Source organism: Suncus etruscus, chromosome 5, assembly GCF_024139225.1.
Source record: "Suncus etruscus isolate mSunEtr1 chromosome 5, mSunEtr1.pri.cur, whole genome shotgun sequence".
Lineage (NCBI taxonomy): Eukaryota > Metazoa > Chordata > Mammalia > Eulipotyphla > Soricidae > Suncus > Suncus etruscus.
Window position 1 is genome coordinate 81,317,607 of NC_064852.1, and position 14,667 is coordinate 81,332,273.

The following is a 14,667-nucleotide window of genomic DNA, read 5'->3' on the forward strand; positions in this document are numbered from 1 at the left end:
CACTTTTTTTTTGTCATATCTTAGAATTAAAGGAAATTCTGCTTACCAATCAAATATTCTAATATTACAATTAGAAGTAAATATAAGTGTTCTAATTACCCAACTGACTACACTCACAACCCATAAGCCATAGCAGTCCAGTAAGATTCTACAATTCTGGGAGAAATCCTAGAGTGAAAATTATATACTCCCCTTTAATAAATTTTCCAGTTGATAAATTTTCCCCCACACAGAACAAATGTTCTCTTGCTTCATTTACTGTTGATAGGGAGTATGCAAAAACAGAAGACACACTAAAACAGAAGTTAAATTCTATATCCTGATTTCTATACTTTCTATTCCAATTCCTTTACTTTTAAAGAGACTATGAATAAATAATTTATATTTTGTAAGTCCAAATTTATAAAATCTTACCTGGGTTATATGGTATAATTAGAAATAACCACAGATACTTTATTAAACATATTCTATAAGATAAATTTTATATTATATTCATTTTACTTAATTTAAAGAAACTGTTGGCATCATTGTACTAGTAATTGTTCATGAGCAATAATTACATAAAAATACATTCTTGTGGATCAACTCATTAAGTTTTGACTTTACACACTATTATTATTTTACAGATGAAAAGTAGAGCTTTATAAAGGTCAATAAACTAGCTGAAGGGTACAAAGCAAGCGTAAAGATCAGATTTCAAACTCTGTATGTTGACTTCACAATACATGGAATTTAAACGTTTAATCAGAAAATTAGCAAGCAAACACATAAACCACAAGAAATAATATGGATTTGAAGTCTAAAAATTGTGTTCTTAAATATTGTGTTGAGGTCACTATGTGTTACTAAGCCCATCACTTTAAACTTCTCATCTTTAAAATGGAGTTGATGTCTATTTTATTGATGGCTGTCATAAAATTGCAGAAACATTAAATGAAGTAATTAATATTTTAGTACATATATTTAATTGTTCTTTAGTTGACTTCAATTACTAATAGTAAATGCTCAAACATGAATCTAATTTCTTTGAAAAATGTGATTAATTTTTTCTTTTTCATCTAAAAGTTCTGCATTCTGACTCTACACTAGGTTTTGAGGTTAAACCACAAATCTGTTGAGGTTGGAGAGATAACACAGTGGTAGGGCTTTTTCCTTGCATGCAGCTGACCCAGGACAAACCTTAGTTCAATTTCCGGCATCCCATATGGTCCCCCGAGCCTCCCAGGAATGATTTCTGAGTGCAAAGCTAGGAGTAACCCCTGAGCCCCTCCAGGTGTGGCCCAAAAACCAAATCACCCTCCCCAAAAACACAAAAACAAACAAAAGAAGTCTCACAAATCTGTTGTCAAGTACACAGCCTTTGATACTAGTATAGTTTTATATTAATATTTAGATGGCAATAGCATCTTTATCTGAAGTTGGATAGCAGTTGAGCCACACTGGATAAATAATGATTGCTGAATATGACTATATGTTGAACGAATGGATCTGGATATTACAGTGGCCTCCTACATCTTCATTCAATCTTAATGTTTTATGCAATTCAATAGTTTGGCACTACTTTCATTTTTATATTAAAAGATAAAAATATATTAGGAAACAAGGGTCAGAAGAATAATATAATCGGTAGGGTACTTGCCTTGAATGTGTTGGTCCAATTTTGATCCCTGGCATTCAATACATTCCTCTGAGTACCATGAAGCATGATCCCTGAATTCAGTCAGGAATAAACCCTGAGTACTGCAGGTTGTGTGTTCCCTCTCCCTAAAATGTTAGGAATCCAATATCTACTAATTATATGACCCACTATCATTTTAAACATACTGCTCTACTGATATTAAAAGTACTAATATAAATATGGCCCAAATTCTACCGGCCTCACTCTTCTTTGTTTTTCTTGGAGGAAATACCCAGTGAGTGATAATCATGGTTATTCCTGACACTGTGTTCAGGAATTACTTTTGGCAGGACTCAGGGGGAACATATGGTATGCCAGGATTAAATATGGGTCATCTAGGGTGCAAGGCAAGTATTCTACACTCTTTCTCTTCTCTCTCCAGCCCTTCTATCTTCCTTAGTGATGAGATAGGATTCCATGGAATGAAAATATGTTAAGATCACTTTGGATATATTGCTAATCAGTAGTAATGAAATAAAGTAGTAAATAGTAAACAGCATAAGATATAGAGAACTATTGTAACTTTCTATAGGTTGATTAGAATTAAATAAAATATATTAAACATTATGTAAAAATGACCTAGCTGGGGCGGGGAAAAATGACCTAGTTATTTTCTTGTGCATTTTTAAATTGAATATTGTCTTTGGTTACTAACATGGAATAAATTTTAGCACAATTGGTGGCATTACTATTTTTTTTAAGATTTCTTCTTTCAGAGCTGGCGAGGTGGCACTAAAGGTAAGGTGTCTGCCTTGCAAGCGCTAGCCAAGGAAGGACCACGGTTCGATCCTCAGGCATCCCATATAGTCTCCCCAAGCCAGGGGCAATTTCTGAGTGCCTAGCCAGGAGTAACCACTGAACATCAAACGAGTGTGGCCCGAAAAACCAAAAAAAAAAAAAAAAAAAGGTCTCTTCTTTCTTAATTTTTGCTTTGTAACTATATAAATAAAAGTAATATTTAAAAATTGAATGACTTTTTTTTTTTTTTTTTTGGTTTTTGGGCCACACCCGGTAATGCTCAGGGGTTACTCCTGCCTATGCGCTCAGAAGTTGCTCCTGGCTTGGGGGACCATATGGGACACTGGGGGATCGAACCGCGGTCCGTCCAAGGCTAGCGCAGGCAAGGCAGGCACCTTACCTTTAGCGCCACCGCCCGGCCCCCCAAAAATTGAATGACTTTAGGAGAAAACTGATTAATCCTCATGGACTCCAACCAACAAAAGGGTTTAAGGGTTTTTTTTTTAATTAATTTTCATGTATTATCTATTGGCTTTGAAAAGTGATTATGAAAGTCTTCTAATAAAGATCCTATTGGATTTGAGTCTATTGGACCAATTGAGCCTGAAGTTTTAAAATTTTTTTCTAAGTATAAGAAAATTTCTATTTTTTCTAAGTATTAGCATTAGTAGAAAAGAACTGTATGTATTACATTTTGTATAATTTATTTTGTTTATTTATGTTAATCCAGAAAATATATTTAAAGTATATAAAAATTGAAGTTGAACTAGAGCCACTTATAAACCCACTTATGGTAAAATAAGACTAATGAGTAGAGGGAAAATAAAGTGAGGAGTTCCAATTACAGAAACATGTAAAGATAAATATCTTTGGCTTAGAGTTGACTATAGCTATGTCTAAACATTTATATATTTAATTATGAATAATATATGCTTTATTATTTGAAATAACTTTATAATATGTGTTATTATTGTAAAATACAATGTCTAAATTTGGAGGACATTTAATAAAACATCTAAACACAGAGATTAATCAAACTAAAATCATAAGGAGACCCAGTAACATAAGTTGCATGAGGTCAACAATTTTTATCACGTTTTCTTTGTTGAATCTCCAAGATAATGAATCATGTTTGATATACCATCATACTTAATTAATATTTATTAATATATTGGGGTTATTAATACTATTTGCAACAAGATATTGATACCATAGTTAGATAAAAGATGGAGAATAAGTAAGCTTAAGCCCCAAGATTTTTTCTTTTCGTCATATAACCTACTTTAATTTTTCCAAGTCAACAAATATTTATTGAATAGCTGCTTGATGTCAATCACTCTTCTAGATGCTGTGAATATAACTGAAATAAAAGCAGATCAATAGTTAAACCTATGAAGCTTACATTTTAGAGAAGAAAAATAAAATCAGGAATGCATATATGCCAAGATGTGATGACTTTAAGAAGAAAATAACACATGGCAAGAAAGTGAACTTCTGTTTGCTTGGTCAATTTTATTGTCATTGAAGATGCCTTTAGAATTAATTTTATGTAAGTTTCTGTCTAGGTTTTACTCAATATATTTTATGTATTCAGGTCTGTTATTGAGGTATTTAATCTATTTTGAATTGACTTTTCTGTAAGTGTGATATAGGGATCTGAGTTCTTTTTCTTTTTTTTTTTAAATATGGCCCATAAGTTTTCTCAACAACATTTGTTAAGAAGCCTTTTCTTTCTCCACTTCACATCCTTGAACCTTTGTTGAAAATTTGATGAACATATATCTAGGAATATGACTCTGAACTCAATTTTATTCTATTGGTCTTAGAGGCTCTTTACAATAGTATTCACACTATCTAGATAACAATATCTTTCTTTTACAATTCAAAGCATGGAAAAGAAAAGCCTCTCATTTTTATCCTCTTTGCTATTGGGGCTATATGGTGAAGTTTACTGTTCTATAAAAATTTTGACAGTGTTTGAGCACTAGATATACTACAATATGTAAGATGATTGCCTTAATTGTAACTGCCAATTTATGATTCCTTGTAACTCAAATAGTTCCTTGAGCAGTAGTAAGAGTCATCCCTAATAAAGAGCCAGAACTAAGTCCTGAGACCACTAGGTGTGGGTTCAAATTCAAAAAAATAATAGTAATAATAATAATGATTTTAACAGCATTTTACCTAAGTCTAAAGATGTAATGAATAATAATTTTATAAGGTCAGCATTGACTCTGTAGAGTACTTTGGGAAGAATGACCATTTTAACAATATTAATCTACCCAATTCATGAATAGGGCCTGTCTTGCTTTCCCTTTTTCTACATCTACTTCTACATCAAATTTAGATGCTTCTGCATGGCAAAATAAGTGATAGGATGAAAGAACATACCACAGACTGGGAAAAAATATGTATCTACTGTTCATCTAATGAAGTGTTAATATCCAAGATATATGAAGTACTTGCAAAACTTAGCAAAAATTAAAAGTAGAGAAAACACAAAAACAGATAATTTCTTAAAGATAACATAAGATCAATGAGTAAATGAAAACATGCTCTTTATTATTGATCAGGAAAATGCAAATTGAAACAACACTGAGACATTCAAATCACATCAGAAAGAGCAAAAATAATCATTTTTGGCATGGCTATTGTGGGGGAAGCAATCCTTAACCACAGTTTTTGAGAATGCTGGCTAATTCAACCTCTTTAGAAAATAACTTGTCAAATTTACAATTTAACACTTGTCAAATTTAAAAACTGAACTTCATGTGACACAGAAAAATTTGGCTTTTTGACACCTAACCCAAGGGGCCCAAAATATTATTTTAAAAGTACATGTGTTCCCATATTTATTGCAATGCAATTCACAATAGCCAAGATTTATAAACAGCCTAAGTGTCCAAAAACATGTGAATGGATAAAGAAATTTGGATATATACACACAATGGAACACTACTTAGCTATAGAAAAAGACAATACCATACAATTTGTTGTATGTATGTATGTTGGAACTAGAGAGTATACTGATACTTGAAGTTAGTCTAAAGAAAATAAAAAATATGCAGAATATATTTTATATGTGGAATATTAAAAATACACAATAAGAGAACAAAAATGACCAAAGGCATCAGAAGTGAAAGGTTCTTCTATACCACTGAGCTTAAATAATTGGATGAAAAGAGATGAGAAGATTCCTTTGTGTATTGTGGAAAAAACAGCTACTTTGATGGTGAATATGGTTCTAGAAATATATATTCATAAAACTATCATCAACACTATTGTAAATAATGTTACATCAATTAAGATAATTCAAAAAGAGAAAGCCCTGGGTTAAAAAAACACACTATTTTTAGATAGGTGAGTCAGAGTAGGAATCTATAAAAAGGAGTCATTTGAGCAAAGAGGAAATAAAGTACAAAAATTAACCATGCTGACAGTAGAAAAAAAAGCATTTCAGATAGAGCAAACAGTGCATTGAATTCACAATGGCCCGTGTGCTATAGGTCAGGTTTGTTAAGTACTAAAAAACTATACTTGAAGATATACTCAAAAACTAAGATATATATAGGGCCCTGTAAACCCTGATTAACAATTGAATTGCATTCCATTGCATATAGAAAGCAATTTAAAATTTTTTTGTTTTTGTTTTTGGGCTACACCTAGTGATGCTCAGGGGTTATTCCTGGCTATGCACTCCAAAATTGCTTCTGACTTGGGGGACCATTTGGGATGCCAGGGATTGAACCCAGCCACGTTCAAGGCCATGTGCAAGGCAAATGCCCTACTGCTGTGCAATCGCTCTGGTCCCAGAAATTGAAAATTTGTACGATAAATAATGACTATGTGTATTATGTTGTTAAAATATCACTGCAGCTACTGTTTTGAGATGCAAGAGTAGAAGCAGGGAGCCAGTTCAAGACTACTAAATAATCCAGCAAAAGAACATAAATTGGATTTTGACAGAAAGTATGAGGGTCTTTGAAAGATAAATTCAGTATATATTTAAAATAAATATGACAAATATTCCAAGTAAAACATATAATACATGGCAAAATCAGTAAAGTCAAATGTTTTTTGTATAGACTAACTGTTGAGTGGATCTAACATTTATTGAGATGGGTACATTAAGAGAGGAACAACAAGAAGGCAGAAAAACAAGTATGACTTTGATATGTTAAGATGCCTGTAAGATATATTTTAAACTTTTTGAATAGTGTGCTATTGATAGTATGATATTTATACAGATATAGGTCATAGTTAGAAGGAACACAGAGAAACCACTTGCTTTGCACAAGGTTAACTTTGGTTCAATATCCAGCATGCTGTATGATCCCCCCAGAACCATTCAGAATAATTATTGGGCACAGAAATAATCTTCATGCAATGCAAGTGTGAACCAGAAACAATGAAAAAATTGGGTGCAAAGGTAGGTCCCAGTGGCCAAAGATGCAAATGCTTAGTATGTCTTTTCTCATGAACAAGACACAGTTTTCCACTAACTACTCAGATTAATTATAAACTCTTGTCTAATGTACCATCACTTGGGATGCAGAGGAATCCTCTATTTGGGAAGGTCAAAAAATTCACCAGAAGCATTAGCCCCCTCTGATAAATGCTGTATCACTTTAAAAGAAAATACCAAGAACTGGCCATGGTAAACAAGTTAAGGCATTTTAAGGTAATGGACACTTTCCTGGAAAACAGCAGGCTTACAATAAACTCCCTGGGTACTCAGTTTATCATTCTATTTGTACTAGGTGGAAAGCAAGACTGAGTTAGACACAGGAATTGGAGCCAGCAGAGGGAGTCACCTCAAGATCTTTCATGTTCTTATGATCATCATCATACTGGTAGATGCCTTTCCTGAGATAAGTTGTTATATCCCAGGCTAATTATAGAGAAAACTAGTGTGATACTTGCTTAGACAATCCAATAGATTCAGTTCTTCCCAACTCATAGCTATCTGTTAGTAAGCATGCCATAATTTCAAAGCATTTCTGACTCTAAAGGGTTTTTTTCCTGCTGTGTGGAATTCAACTCCAGAGGTCAGGCTCCGTATCTAAGATTCTAGTTGCCTTTTCTCTCACCTTACCCCAGTTATAATAAAGATCAGGCAAAGGGCCTGGACTGTTATACAATGGAGTGGATTTACAGTGCCTCCACTTTCATTATAAATGACACAGTATGGTGATCACCAGGAGGCCACTATTGCATTTTATATTTGTTCCTCATACAGGCTACTCTCCCACATGTTCCACTGTGTGACCACAGCAGGGTAGCCAGGTGTATTGCAAGATTATGCATATGGTATACCTAATTAATATTAAGGTTCTCTTAATATACATATGTGAGTGCCTTGGGGCTTCAACTACCAGAAAACCATGTCCCCCAAGATTGGACAGACTTTGCACAAAGGTATCCCAGGGCATTCACAAGCTCAAGATCTCTAGTCAAGGTATTTGGGACTTGAAGAAATGGCACCTCCAGATACTCTTAACGCTTGTACCACAGGCAATCCAAAATGTCTGGATTTTAAATTAGTTATATTTGTTAAATTTTAAATTTGTTAAATTCTCAGTCGTTGTACAGTTTGACAAAAACTTAGTACTGTTTAAAAATATCTCTAGAAAAGACATAATCACTGTTCATGAATTGCTATCATAAATAATTGATTGCTTACATGGCTGATTCAAACTTAGACCTTTATTTTGAAAACATAGAAGACTCCACCTAATACTATAGATAAAAATAGAGGTGCCTGGTAGAACCCCAAGCAAGTTTAGACTTTTCTTTTTTTTTTTTTTTTGGTTTTTGGGCCACACCCTGTGAGGCTCAGGGGTTACTCCTGGCTATGCGCTCAGAAGTTGCTCCTGGCTTCTTGGGGGACCATATGGGACGCCGGGGGATCGAACCGCGGTCCGTCCTAGGTTAGCGCAGGCAAGGCAGGCACCTTACCTCCAGCGCCACCGCCCGGCCCCAAGTTTAGACTTTTCTAAAGAAAAAGAAGACTTCAAAACAAAAAATACTAATAATTTTATCTGGAATGAAGAAATCAGTGAAATAAAATTTTAATAAGGATGTCAAGTATGAAGAAAAGTACCCAAAATTAAATCAAACAATTTATTAAACTAAGAACAGTAATTAAGTATAAAACCACAATAGAGGCATTGGTCCCTCTAGCTCTGGGGAGAGGGATCTAAAGCATATTCAGACCACTGAAACCTTCAACGGCACATGACAGACTTATGTTACAGGTTCCACTCATTGAATATGTTTCTGCAAATTAACATTTCCTTTTCTTTTCTTTACTTTCTCTTCCTACTTCTTTTTTTCTACCCTCCTTCCTTCTTCTTCATCAATTCAATATATGTTGAATAAAAGCTCATACTGGCAGTTTCTCTTTAGTAAAAGAACCTCGATACATAAGATGCAGTGGATGATATTTCAAAGGGTAGCCACCTCTTACCACTTTGCTCAATACCACTTTGCTTAGTACTCTAGATTTGAAAGCTGTACTTATCGTAAAATGCTCCAACCACTATCTAACCCTGAAATCTTCACTTAGCAAAGCCCACCCCAGTCATTGATGAAGTACCTAGATATTGGAAAACCTTTCAACTCCAACACACTGACCCAATTTATTTTTGTAACTTATTTATACGTATTTGATTATCTTTTTTTTTCTCTTGTCTCTTCTGTTTTCCCTTTCTTTCTCTCCTTATTTATATCATAGCTAATTATTTATCTTTTTTAATCCAAGTATTTCTTAAGAGCTCAGACCCATTCTATGAGGGTCAGGCCTCCAACAACAACTTAATAATGGATCTCTACTATTTGTCTATATGTGGGCATCAGTTTATATACAGTGGACTCTTCTCTAGTTACCAAATCTAAATTGTAAACAATTTATGCCTATAGTGATTATAGCACCTATTATATATTATCCTTCTTCCCCCCTTCAGAAATCCTTCTATCCTCTCATCCCCCAATCCTGATCCATCATCCCTCCTTATTTAACCCTCTTTACCTTCAGTTCTTAACCCATTAGGTATCAAGACAGACCTCCTGCCCCAATAGACATCCCAAAGTGAAAGGACACTCTCTCAGTCCCACATCTCATGTCCAGGCAAGAAACTACAACCAATACTTCTGCTGACTCATGCTATGTGGCCCTTCTTCTACCTCAAATGTGGACTCTTGCATGATACTACTGGACTCAGCCCCAGAAGACACTACCTGATCCCTTACTGCTGCAAATCATTTTTCAAACTGAACAAGACCACGGTGTGGAATAAAAATGTGCCCTGGATTTCACCCCCTCAAATGAATATCTCAAAAGACTTAATGGAAATGTATATATATATATATATATATATATATATATATATATATATATATATATATGCCTACCTCAAGAGTCATACTGCATTGGGTAGGATAATTGCCTTTCATGTAGCAGACCCTAGTTCAATCCCTGTCATATCCCGTATAGTACCCCAAGCACAATCGGCAGTGATGCCTGAGAACAAAGCCAAGAATAAGCCCCGAACCCTTTTTGGGTTCAAAACATAAATAAAACCGTAAATCAAAACTGCCTGGGGCCAGAGAGACAATGCAGAGGGCAAGACACTTGTTTTGCATGTGGCTGAGAGAGAGATTTGATCTCCAGAATGCCATCTATCCTAGGAGTCCTGCCAGAGTTAGAACTGAGCCCTGAACCACTGCTTTGTCTGGAAGTTAAATACCGTGTACCAAAGGATAAGACTGTTTTTACTGGGTCCTGGAGTAGGTGAGGTATTTGCCTTGCATGCAACCAACATGTGTTTCATCCCAAGTACTCCATATGATCCCCAAAACACTATAAGGAGTGATCCCTGAGTATAGAGCCAGGAGTCAGCCCAAAGCATGGCTGGGTGTGACCAAAAAGCCAAAAAATAAAAATAATGTTTTTACAAGATCATCTTAACTATTCTTTCTGCTCAATTTTGTTGATTACATATAAGAAGCAAAACTATACCTAAAGCCAGGCTGGGACATAAAGTTGAATTGTGTGCTCAGTAAGAAAACAAAATTATTTTGGTTACCAATTGACTGACTGATTTTTCAAAAACAAAGGCTGCAAGATCTACCACTGAATCAATATATATGCTATTTGTTGATGAAAATGTAAGAGAAGGAAAATATGATGACTTCAGAATACCAACTACCATATAAAAATATCGATAAAGTAAGAAAGCTTGGGTTACATTATATATATATATAAAGACAAGCTAATGAGAACTCAGTAATTTTCTTGATAACACATTGAAGAAATCATCAAATATTTCTTTAAGTTATCAGTATTTTTCTGTGTCAGAGACTGGTAAATATTTAATGTTTTAAATTTGCATCAAGGGTATGTGTACAAAATACTTGAAAGTGAACACTTCCTGTGATGTCAATATACTAAAACCAAAATTTGAACCATTTAAACAACAGCACAATGCACAACAAGAAAATGAAAGAAACAATTGTTCATTTCAGGTCACTTGGATGTCATTTATCAAATGATTGCTAAAACCCATCACTAAATAATGTTCTCATGACATAAATAAATATAAACCCCTCTTATCAGATTTAAGTATTTATTATTTTAATCTGTTATCTAAGTAATAGTTTTTACAATTCTTATTACTGTTCAATTTGGGACCACACCCAGCTGTGTCAGGGCTTAGATCTGGCTCTGATCTCAAGGCTTACTTTCTTTAGGTTTGGGAATCTAATATGTGCCTGGCCGAGTTCTGGGATTTGAAACCTCTGTGACTGTGTGCAAAGCAAATTTGCAAGTCCCTTACCGGCTGTAATATCTTGCTGACCCTGACAAGAGCCAATCTTAAGAAATGTTGTTTGTTTGTTTTTGTTTTCGGGTTTTTTTTTGGGGGGGTGTGGTGGTCACACCCAGCAGCGCACTGTGGTTACTCCTGGCTTTACCCTCAGAAATCGCTCCTGGCAGGCTCGGGAGACCATATGGGATGCCGGGATTCGAATCACCGTCCTTCTGCATGCAAGACAAATACCCTTCCTCCATGCTATCTCTCTGGCTCCAAGAAATGTTTTTAATATATAGGGTAAAATTATTCATGATGGTGTGAACATGACAAACAAGAACCAGTCTTTCCTTCTATAGCTCATATTCTAAAGATTTATAATGTTTTGAGAATGGTTTTAATGAGAGGAGTGAAAAACTATTTTACAGCATTTCCAGGATTTTTCAATGACTCATAGTTCTAGGCATTCATGTGAATTCCCAACTTGCATTTTTAACTTCACAATTTAAAAGAGAATGCCTTCCAACGTTCCATGTTAATGAGATCAAAACAATCTCATAGAAAGCTTTAAAATAGGTAGTATTTTTGCATTCATGTTCTCCATCCCTATATATTGATATACTCCATCACACTTTAGTTGTACTGCTCTATAAATTTCAGAGGGATGATAGATTAAAAAATTAGAATGTCAACAATACTGAACAGCAAATTGAAACTTTCAACTTAGATTATGAGGTACCATAGTAATTCATGTATTATAGCCATTTTGTTATCTAGGCATACTTTTCTCTTAGTGAATATTCTGGTCAATTTGTAATTTTAATCCCTTAAACAATGAATATTTGTTCTTATACATTATATGTATATTATAGGTCAGTTGGTTTGGCAATGCATGTCTCCTCATTCTTGGATTGGAGCTGACTGAATAGTTTCTAAACATAAACTTAAACATGCTGCTCAGAAATTATATTTGACATATTCTTATTCTCCTCTTCAAGTCTTATTACAGAAGTAAGACTCAAATTATAAAGAAAGAGTTGATCTTTTGCTCATAGGATAAATTAAGAGTGCTATTTATAAAGAATGCAGGGGTACTAGAAAATTATAATCCTTTGTACCACAGTTTCATAAAATATGTGGTTTTTAATTTTTGAACGCATGTATGAATAAAATGTAAATTTTAGAATTTATCTAATAAAATTTAATCATAATTTTTGTAACCTTAGGTAATGAACTGATAAGACTTGGTTCATTTTTCTGTTACACCCACTCTATATTATGCCACAATTTTTTCCTTTTTATTTTTTTTGTTTATGTCTTTTTTATTTGTTTGTTTGTTTGTTTTTTGCAATACCCAACAGTGCTCAGGGCTTACTCCTAACTCTACACTTAGGAATTACTCCTGGAGTGCTGGGGGACCATATGAAATGCCAGAGATTGAACCCAGATCGACTGCATGCAAGACAAGTACCACACCTTACCCATGTCCCTATGACAAAGTTTCTAATCCTAATTGTACTTTATGTATGTCAAGATGATAGGAGAAATGTTAACCTCATTTGTTTGTGTATATACAGTGTTGCTTAGTCATCATATTTATGATGTCTTTGTTTTTTTTCAGATCTCAACATTAATACCAAACTTTGACTATATATATTTTGTCATTTTGTTTGTAATTAATCTTGTCTAAGAGCACCATGTTTTGCCCTAGCGTATTGCTGCATTACTGTTGATTTCTTCTAAGAAACAGGGCAAGTTCTTTCTACTCTTCTAATCCAATGATATTCTCATTTCTTGCAATACCCAGGGTATCACTGATATATATGTAAATACTTGTGACCTCTGTCATGCAATACACAGGCTTCTTTGTGTCTTAGTCTGAATTATCTCATGATCAGGCCTAGAAACAAGGATTTAAATTAAAGTTGCTTATTTGGGACATCAGTAGATAGAAGTAGGAAAATGACATTAGAAAAGGATGGTTGTAAAAGAACATACTATAAAAGCAATGGGAGATTAGAATTTTAACCTACACAAAAATGCTGTAAAGAATTATTCAATAGGAGATGAGAAGCAGCATGAGTGTTTATTCACCCTATTGAGAGTTTATGATACACTTAAAAGAGAAAGGATAATACATCAGTAAACAATTACTGTAAAGAGTTTCTGGCAAAGGTTTTTTCAGTCTAATTTTTTCCCATGGGGTAGTGAGGCTATCTGTGTTTTGGGGTAAACAAGACATCAGGCAGAGAGATACAGGTAATGGATGTTACTAGTCAAATAGAGTTTATTTGAAAGATGAAGCATGGGGCAGGAGGAAAACTATCTTTACTTGCACCTCTTTCTTATGACCCAAAGGCTTTTTTATTTTTTTCTCTTGGAAAACCTCTAATCTCTTATTTGAGGTTTTTTTTTTTTTAAATGTGGCTATGCTCACAAACTTCTTGGTATTGATGATGACTTTTGTAAGGATAAAAATAGATTAATGAAATAATTTGTTTATAGTTTACTCACTCTTCTATCCTGTTATAATGCTATTTGCTGATCCTGAGTCTATGCAAGCTTTGATAATGAAGCAGGTGAGGTGTGGGTAGGTGAGGAGAAGGGGGGGGGGCAAGGAAGGAATGAGGTAAAATTAAAAATTTAAATAAGTTTGAAAAACAAGTTAATATCTCAAAGTTGTAAATTGTTGCCATTTGGGAGGGTTATGTATCTGGTAGTTTAACTACTAAATAGCAACCTAATTTCCAAATGATTTAAAGCAAGCATATTTCTTGCTCATAGCATAATCCATTGCAGGTCAGGTGGAGCACAAAGGTGGTGTAATCTGAGCCTCAGGAAGTCTATCAGGGGATCAGGCCATTCTTTCTTGAATCTTCCTTTTCTGGGTTCTTATAGATGCCTCTATTTTCAAATGAGGAAAACTGAAAGATTATACCTGATTTTAAGGACAAATTGAGTCCTTCATTTCTGCCCCTTCTTTTACTTAAAATGCAGTCAATGGTTGACTAGGAAATGTGGTTAATTTATATTCTTAAGAGAAAATGGAAGCACAATAGTAAATAACTGTCCCATCATGGTGTGTGAAATGATTTAAGAGCAAAACACTGAACTAGGGATATAAGGTATTTGTTCTAGTTATATTTCTACACTTAAATATCTGGCTCTTAACCTACTTACTTAACCTGTGGGTCTAAGTTATTAATCTGTAAAATTGTGACAATAATATCTTTCCCACCTAGACTTTCACATTTTATAGCTTAAAGTGCATTAAAACCATTGAGATCAGCATCTTTCTCTAAGTCTATTATTAAAACCACCTACAAGCATTATTTGGGCATTACTAGGACATACAGCTCAAGAATCTTTGATGTAGAAATATTGACATTCACATATTAGAATCACTACAGGTGATTCTTCTATATATAGTAGTTTGAAGCT

At 34.2% G+C, this 14,667-nt stretch overlaps 1 pseudogene; it reads right to left on the reverse strand.

The window, feature by feature from the left end:
* Nucleotides 1-7,502: 7,502 nt before the first annotated feature.
* On the reverse strand, nt 7,503-7,623 carry LOC126010232 (uncharacterized; annotated as a pseudogene).
* Between the last annotated feature and the right edge of the window lie 7,044 nt (nt 7,624-14,667).